The 6,453-nt window shown below is 43.7% G+C and overlaps 1 long non-coding RNA gene and 1 pseudogene across 1 annotated transcript; one reads left to right on the top strand and one right to left on the bottom strand.

Moving 5' to 3' along the window:
* Positions 1–843: 843 nt before the first annotated feature.
* Positions 844–5,059, top strand: LOC102257990. Its single transcript, XR_314490.2, has 2 exons — positions 844–1,793; positions 3,398–5,059. It is a non-coding gene; the product is annotated as an uncharacterized LOC102257990 (long non-coding RNA).
* Positions 5,060–5,718: 659 nt separating this feature from the next.
* LOC102243997 lies at positions 5,719–6,452 on the bottom strand (annotated as a pseudogene).
* Position 6,453: the final 1 nt, after the last annotated feature.

Genomic DNA, 6,453 nt, shown 5'->3' on the forward strand with positions numbered 1-6,453 from the left:
GGGTGGAGGGGAGCTATGGGGGGAAAAAAGAGGAACAACTGTAATAATCTGAACAATAAAGATTTAATAATAATAAAATAAAAAACATACATGCAATAGAATGGAGATCACCTGCACAAAGCTATAAACTACTTCTTGGTCCCTTCTAACCCTTCTCTAGAAGCAGAACCCTACATCCTCCACTAGCACTATCTGTTTTACTCCCCCCCGTACCTCCACCCATGATTGCCTACAGTAGCCTAATTTCTCCTCCCCACCCCATGCCATCTTCCCCAGTCTCCCATCTGACCACAGAAGAGTATTACCCATTGTGGCTCTCCTCAGCATACCTAAAATTTAAAATATCTGTTCTATGTTATATTCTCTCAGAACCATGTAGAACTAATCAACTAGCTCTAGCAGAAGTTACCCTTCCCAGGTATGCCTGCATATTAATTAATAGTGAGCATCAGCCAGAGAGCAACTGATTTTAGGGAAAGTGAGGCAGAATCATGGTGCAGTGAAAGCAACACTAGACTTGAGGGTCATGTGTCCTTGATCTTATTCAGCCTATGTGACTTGGGGCAAATCAATTCACCTCTCTGAGTCTCAACTTCCTTAATTTATTTTTTTTTAAGTGCTATAACAGTTGATCTTTCCAGATCTAACATCCTGCAGTATTCCACCATACAATGCTGCTTTTCTGATTTCCATCCCCTCAGAACTTGGTGTACTGGGTGTGTTGAACTGTAATGTCTGAGAAAAATAGAATGTAAGCCACATGTAATTTTAAACATTCTAGTAGCCCCACAAAAAAGTAAAAAGAAACAAGTGAAATTAATAATAGATTTTATTTAACCCAATATTTCCAAAACATTATCATTTCAACATGCAATCAATATAAAAATTGAGTTTCCATTCTTTTTTTAGTACTAAGTCTACAAAACTTAGTGTGTATTGTACATTTAAAGAACATCTTGATTTGGACCAGCCACATTTCAAATGCTCAAGAGCCACACATGGCTAATGGCTACCGTTTTGGCAGCACAGGTATAAGTCTAAGAGGAAGTCCTCCTTTCACTCCTGACCTTTTTAAGCCCAGAGTTGAAGACTGACATGAGTGCTAGCCTGCATCCTGAGAAAAGTCAAAGTCATCAGAGAAGTTCTGGTCTGAGTTTCTTCTCTGACTAGGAAGGTAGGAGGGCAAAGTTCAGGACAAACACAAAATAGAAAACCTAGGAGGCTGCAAGAACAACAATAATGAGGAACTTCAAGGAGGGACAGAAAATGAGTTGGGCATGGTCAGGTTTTCTTTATACTCAAGGTTTTCCCAATACAAACCCCAAAGGCACACAGAGCTCCTATCATATCAGTTATATCAATTCATTCCTTTAAACATCTCTGAACACCTAACTCCTAGGCACTTGGCTGGGCAATGGAGATGCAGTTACCCTTCAGGAGAGCTCTCGATTGGGTCAGGATGACATGTTAAACACCTCAATTATTCATTCAAAGTGAAATAAGAACTCACTTATAGATGAGAACACTGAGGCTGAGAGAGGTTCGATCACTTTTCTACAGTCACACAACCAGAGTGGTGGAATGAGGATCCAAACCTGACTCTTAAACATGGCATTGAACCATACTTCCCAGTTTTAAAGAGCTCATGGTCCTGGAGGCAACAAAAAATGTCACAACTATGAGACCATGGAGTCACTACCACAAAAGGACATGAAATAGGGGCTGGAAGCAGGGGGCATTAAGATTCCCAGGGGTAACCTTGTGTGAGTCTGAAAGGTTGAGGAGCTCACCAGGTGAAGTTTTACTCCCCCCCGTACCTCCACCCATGATTGCCTACAGTAGCCTAATTTCTCCTCCCCACCCCATGCCATCTTCCCCAGTCTCCCATCTGACCACAGAAGAGTATTACCCATTGTGGCTCTCCTCAGCATACCTAAAATTTAAAATATCTGTTCTATGTTATATTCTCTCAGAACCATGTAGAACTAATCAACTAGCTCTAGCAGAAGTTACCCTTCCCAGGTATGCCTGCATATTAATTAATAGTGAGCATCAGCCAGAGAGCAACTGATTTTAGGGAAAGTGAGGCAGAATCATGGTGCAGTGAAAGCAACACTAGACTTGAGGGTCATGTGTCCTTGATCTTATTCAGCCTATGTGACTTGGGGCAAATCAATTCACCTCTCTGAGTCTCAACTTCCTTAATTTATTTTTTTTTAAGTGCTATAACAGTTGATCTTTCCAGATCTAACATCCTGCAGTATTCCACCATACAATGCTGCTTTTCTGATTTCCATCCCCTCAGAACTTGGTGTACTGGGTGTGTTGAACTGTAATGTCTGAGAAAAATAGAATGTAAGCCACATGTAATTTTAAACATTCTAGTAGCCCCACAAAAAAGTAAAAAGAAACAAGTGAAATTAATAATAGATTTTATTTAACCCAATATTTCCAAAACATTATCATTTCAACATGCAATCAATATAAAAATTGAGTTTCCATTCTTTTTTTAGTACTAAGTCTACAAAACTTAGTGTGTATTGTACATTTAAAGAACATCTTGATTTGGACCAGCCACATTTCAAATGCTCAAGAGCCACACATGGCTAATGGCTACCGTTTTGGCAGCACAGGTATAAGTCTAAGAGGAAGTCCTCCTTTCACTCCTGACCTTTTTAAGCCCAGAGTTGAAGACTGACATGAGTGCTAGCCTGCATCCTGAGAAAAGTCAAAGTCATCAGAGAAGTTCTGGTCTGAGTTTCTTCTCTGACTAGGAAGGTAGGAGGGCAAAGTTCAGGACAAACACAAAATAGAAAACCTAGGAGGCTGCAAGAACAACAATAATGAGGAACTTCAAGGAGGGACAGAAAATGAGTTGGGCATGGTCAGGTTTTCTTTATACTCAAGGTTTTCCCAATACAAACCCCAAAGGCACACAGAGCTCCTATCATATCAGTTATATCAATTCATTCCTTTAAACATCTCTGAACACCTAACTCCTAGGCACTTGGCTGGGCAATGGAGATGCAGTTACCCTTCAGGAGAGCTCTCGATTGGGTCAGGATGACATGTTAAACACCTCAATTATTCATTCAAAGTGAAATAAGAACTCACTTATAGATGAGAACACTGAGGCTGAGAGAGGTTCGATCACTTTTCTACAGTCACACAACCAGAGTGGTGGAATGAGGATCCAAACCTGACTCTTAAACATGGCATTGAACCATACTTCCCAGTTTTAAAGAGCTCATGGTCCTGGAGGCAACAAAAAATGTCACAACTATGAGACCATGGAGTCACTACCACAAAAGGACATGAAATAGGGGCTGGAAGCAGGGGGCATTAAGATTCCCAGGGGTAACCTTGTGTGAGTCTGAAAGGTTGAGGAGCTCACCAGGTGAAAAGGGGGAAGGAAATGGACCTTCCACAGGGAACAGCAGAAGTGTGAAGGAGCATTCAGTATTCAGAAAACTGGTTGGTGGGGCAGCTAGAGGGCAGTGTGCATAAGAAATAGAGGCCCCACATGAAAGTGGAGGTATGAGCCAAAACCAGTGCATAAGGGGCCTGAAATTCCATGAGGAACAATGTAGGTTTTATACTATGGGTCATGGGAAGCCTTAAAAATTTTGTCTAGGGTAGTAAACAGGACCAGATTTTCATTTGAAGAAATCATTCTAAAGGAGAGATCTCAAAGCTTATGTGTCACCCTTCCTCTCCTAGGGTTGTTAACTCTATTAAAAGTCCATGTGTAAAGGCTAAGATTTGTTTCCTAGAGTTGGATCACATCTAGGGACTTAATCTCCCAATGGCCTGTGAAGTTTACTTCTCTACCCATGTTACTAAACAGAAGTTGTTGACTTGCAATTCTTGAAAATCAACCCACAAAAAGCTAAAAGCACCTCCTTTATTCCTGGCATCAGCACTGACAGAGTTCCTGGCAGAGGATGGTTTGCTTGGCCAGCTCCTGCTGGAAACCTTGCATAATCTTGATGGCACAGTAGTATTTTACATTTACTTGCACAGAAACACGTAAGATTCTTGTGGCCAGTGACAGAAAACGCTGAAATATTTCAGGTGCTCAAATTCTGAGGCCCCATGTCTCCTCCCCGTAACAAGGAATAAAATTGTTCACTGCCTTCAAAACCCATGTCTCCCCTCTCCCCAGCCCCCTCTGCACATCCCTTCCAGGTCTCCTGATTACCCAGTTCCATTTTCAGTTCATCAACCTCTAAGGCTGGCCTACTTTTCAAGGCCACACAAGCATATTACATTGTACAATTAGGTAAGAAAAACATCTGCATTATACAAATAATAGATTATAATTAGAACAGGATATTGAAAGGGGGAAACCAGCAAGTGTCCACCAGAAAGCAAGGATACAGGCAGAACTGGTAAAAAAAAAAAGCCATTAGACAAAGTACAAAAATACTACTGCATCGCAGGGGCAAGGGCTTGACAAGAGGGAAAGAGACAGCAGCAATACTGAGTGTAACAGAACAGGAGCTGGCCACTGACCGCCCGAAAACCAAGCTGAAGCCCAAGAGCACCAAGCAAGATCACTTTACCCAGTGAGAAGAGCGAAGCAGACTCATTTTGTTTTCGGTAATCACCTGGGTGGTTCTGAAAGTCATGCCCTGGTCTGAATAGAGAGTGGGCCCAGGCAGTTTCGAGTCTATTGCAAAACCATGGAAATTGAGTGCAGATAAACAACCAGGCCAGATCCATGAAGAGGAGCATAAGAGAGAAAAGAAGAGGCCCTCTCAGGTGGCACTCTGCCTAACTAAAGGCCTGGTCCAAGGGTAAGATGTCCAAGGGGTTTTTCTGAACTTCCAGCTTCATTCACACCCTGACCTAAAAAATCAACCCCTTGCCTTTGTCAAGAAGATGGAATGTTTCATGGACACACTATCCATTCCCAAACCCCTCCTTAACAAGGCATCTCTGGGTATAAGAGGGGACTGTTCTGGAGGACTTGTGCCCTCTAGCCCCACTTTGTTTCCATATGACCTGACACCAGCCAAAGTGGGAGAGCATTTGGGTAGCAAGACAGTTCATGTGGGGAAAAAAAGAGACATATATAATACTCTTTGTAATACTTTAAGCAATAAAACAAAAATTAAAAAAAATACACGAATTGGATTAGCTCTTCCTAGAATTAGGCTGGCCCCACTCCCATAGGGGCCCAGCCAGCAACAGGAAATTGGTGCCATGGATGAGTTATGCTGCTGTGGGAAGTGGAGAGGCTGAGGTGAGTGGGAAAGACCACTTAGTTACGGATGGAGAGCTAGTAGAGAGAAGAAAACATAGCCTCCCGGATCCAATGGAAGAGCTGAGCCAGCTTGCAGAGGAAGGGCCGGGAAGAAGGAGACGCTGGATCAAACCTCACCACCAAGAGGCAGAGAATCAAGGTGGCCAGGAGGCTCTTTTTGAAGGGCAGGGAAACGAAGTGGCTCACTGCAGAGTCCCAAAGCCGGCGAAGCAACATATGTAGTGACAGAAACTTGTGGAAGGAGTCTTCCTGGTTTAGCTTCTGGACCTTCTCAGAGTCAGAGTGTTCATCTCAACACAGATTTAAAGCCCAGAGGAGGAGCGTTGAGGTGATCTCACAGCAACTCCTAGAGGCCCTGCCCTAGGTGCCCAAAATCCCTTCTCAGTATAAACAGTGGGTTGTTTCTGTTATTTTTATTTTTTACAATAAGAAAATCTAAGTAATATTGCTTAGGAGTACCAGAAACTGCCTCATTGGAAACAAGAACTATTTACATTAAATAAAAACCCGGTTGCAGGCTGCGTCTGCACATGTACAGCACGATGAAGCACACTGGGACCGACCATGGAGACAGCTTCTGGCACTCACACCACAGGGGCACATCTGCCACATGAGAGGAAAGCAAGGGTGAAGGAGGGAGTGCGGGGGAAGAGAGGAGTTCGGCTTCTGGTTTCGGAGCTGATTGGACAGCCAGTCCAGTCCCTCATAGAGCCCGTCCCCACTGGTGGCACAGGTAGCCTGAATGGACCAGTTCCTGTAGCACAGAGAGTGGCGGCCCAGCTTGTCTGTGATCTCAGCTGCATTCATGACATTGGGGAGGTCCTGCTTGTTTGCGAACATGAGCAGGACAGCATCCCTTATCCTCTGCCAGCATCCACATAAGCTTCTCTCGTGCCTTGTTCACATGCTATCGTTCATTGGTGTCAACCACACAGATGAGACCTTGTGTGTTCTGGAGGTAGTGGCGCCACAGAGGCCAGATATTGTTCTGGTCACTCAAGTCCCACACAGTGAAGCTGATGTTCTTATACTCCACAGTCTCCACTTTGAATCCAGTGGTGGGGATGGTGGTCATGATCTTACCCAGTTTCAGTTTGTACCGGATGGTGGTCTTCCCCGCAGCGTCCAGGCCCACCACGAGAATGCGCATTTCTTTTTTGCCAAAAAGGCCCTTGAAGAGGTTC

Source organism: Myotis brandtii, unplaced genomic scaffold, assembly GCF_000412655.1.
Source record: "Myotis brandtii unplaced genomic scaffold, ASM41265v1 scaffold7, whole genome shotgun sequence".
Taxonomy (NCBI): Eukaryota; Metazoa; Chordata; class Mammalia; order Chiroptera; family Vespertilionidae; genus Myotis; species Myotis brandtii.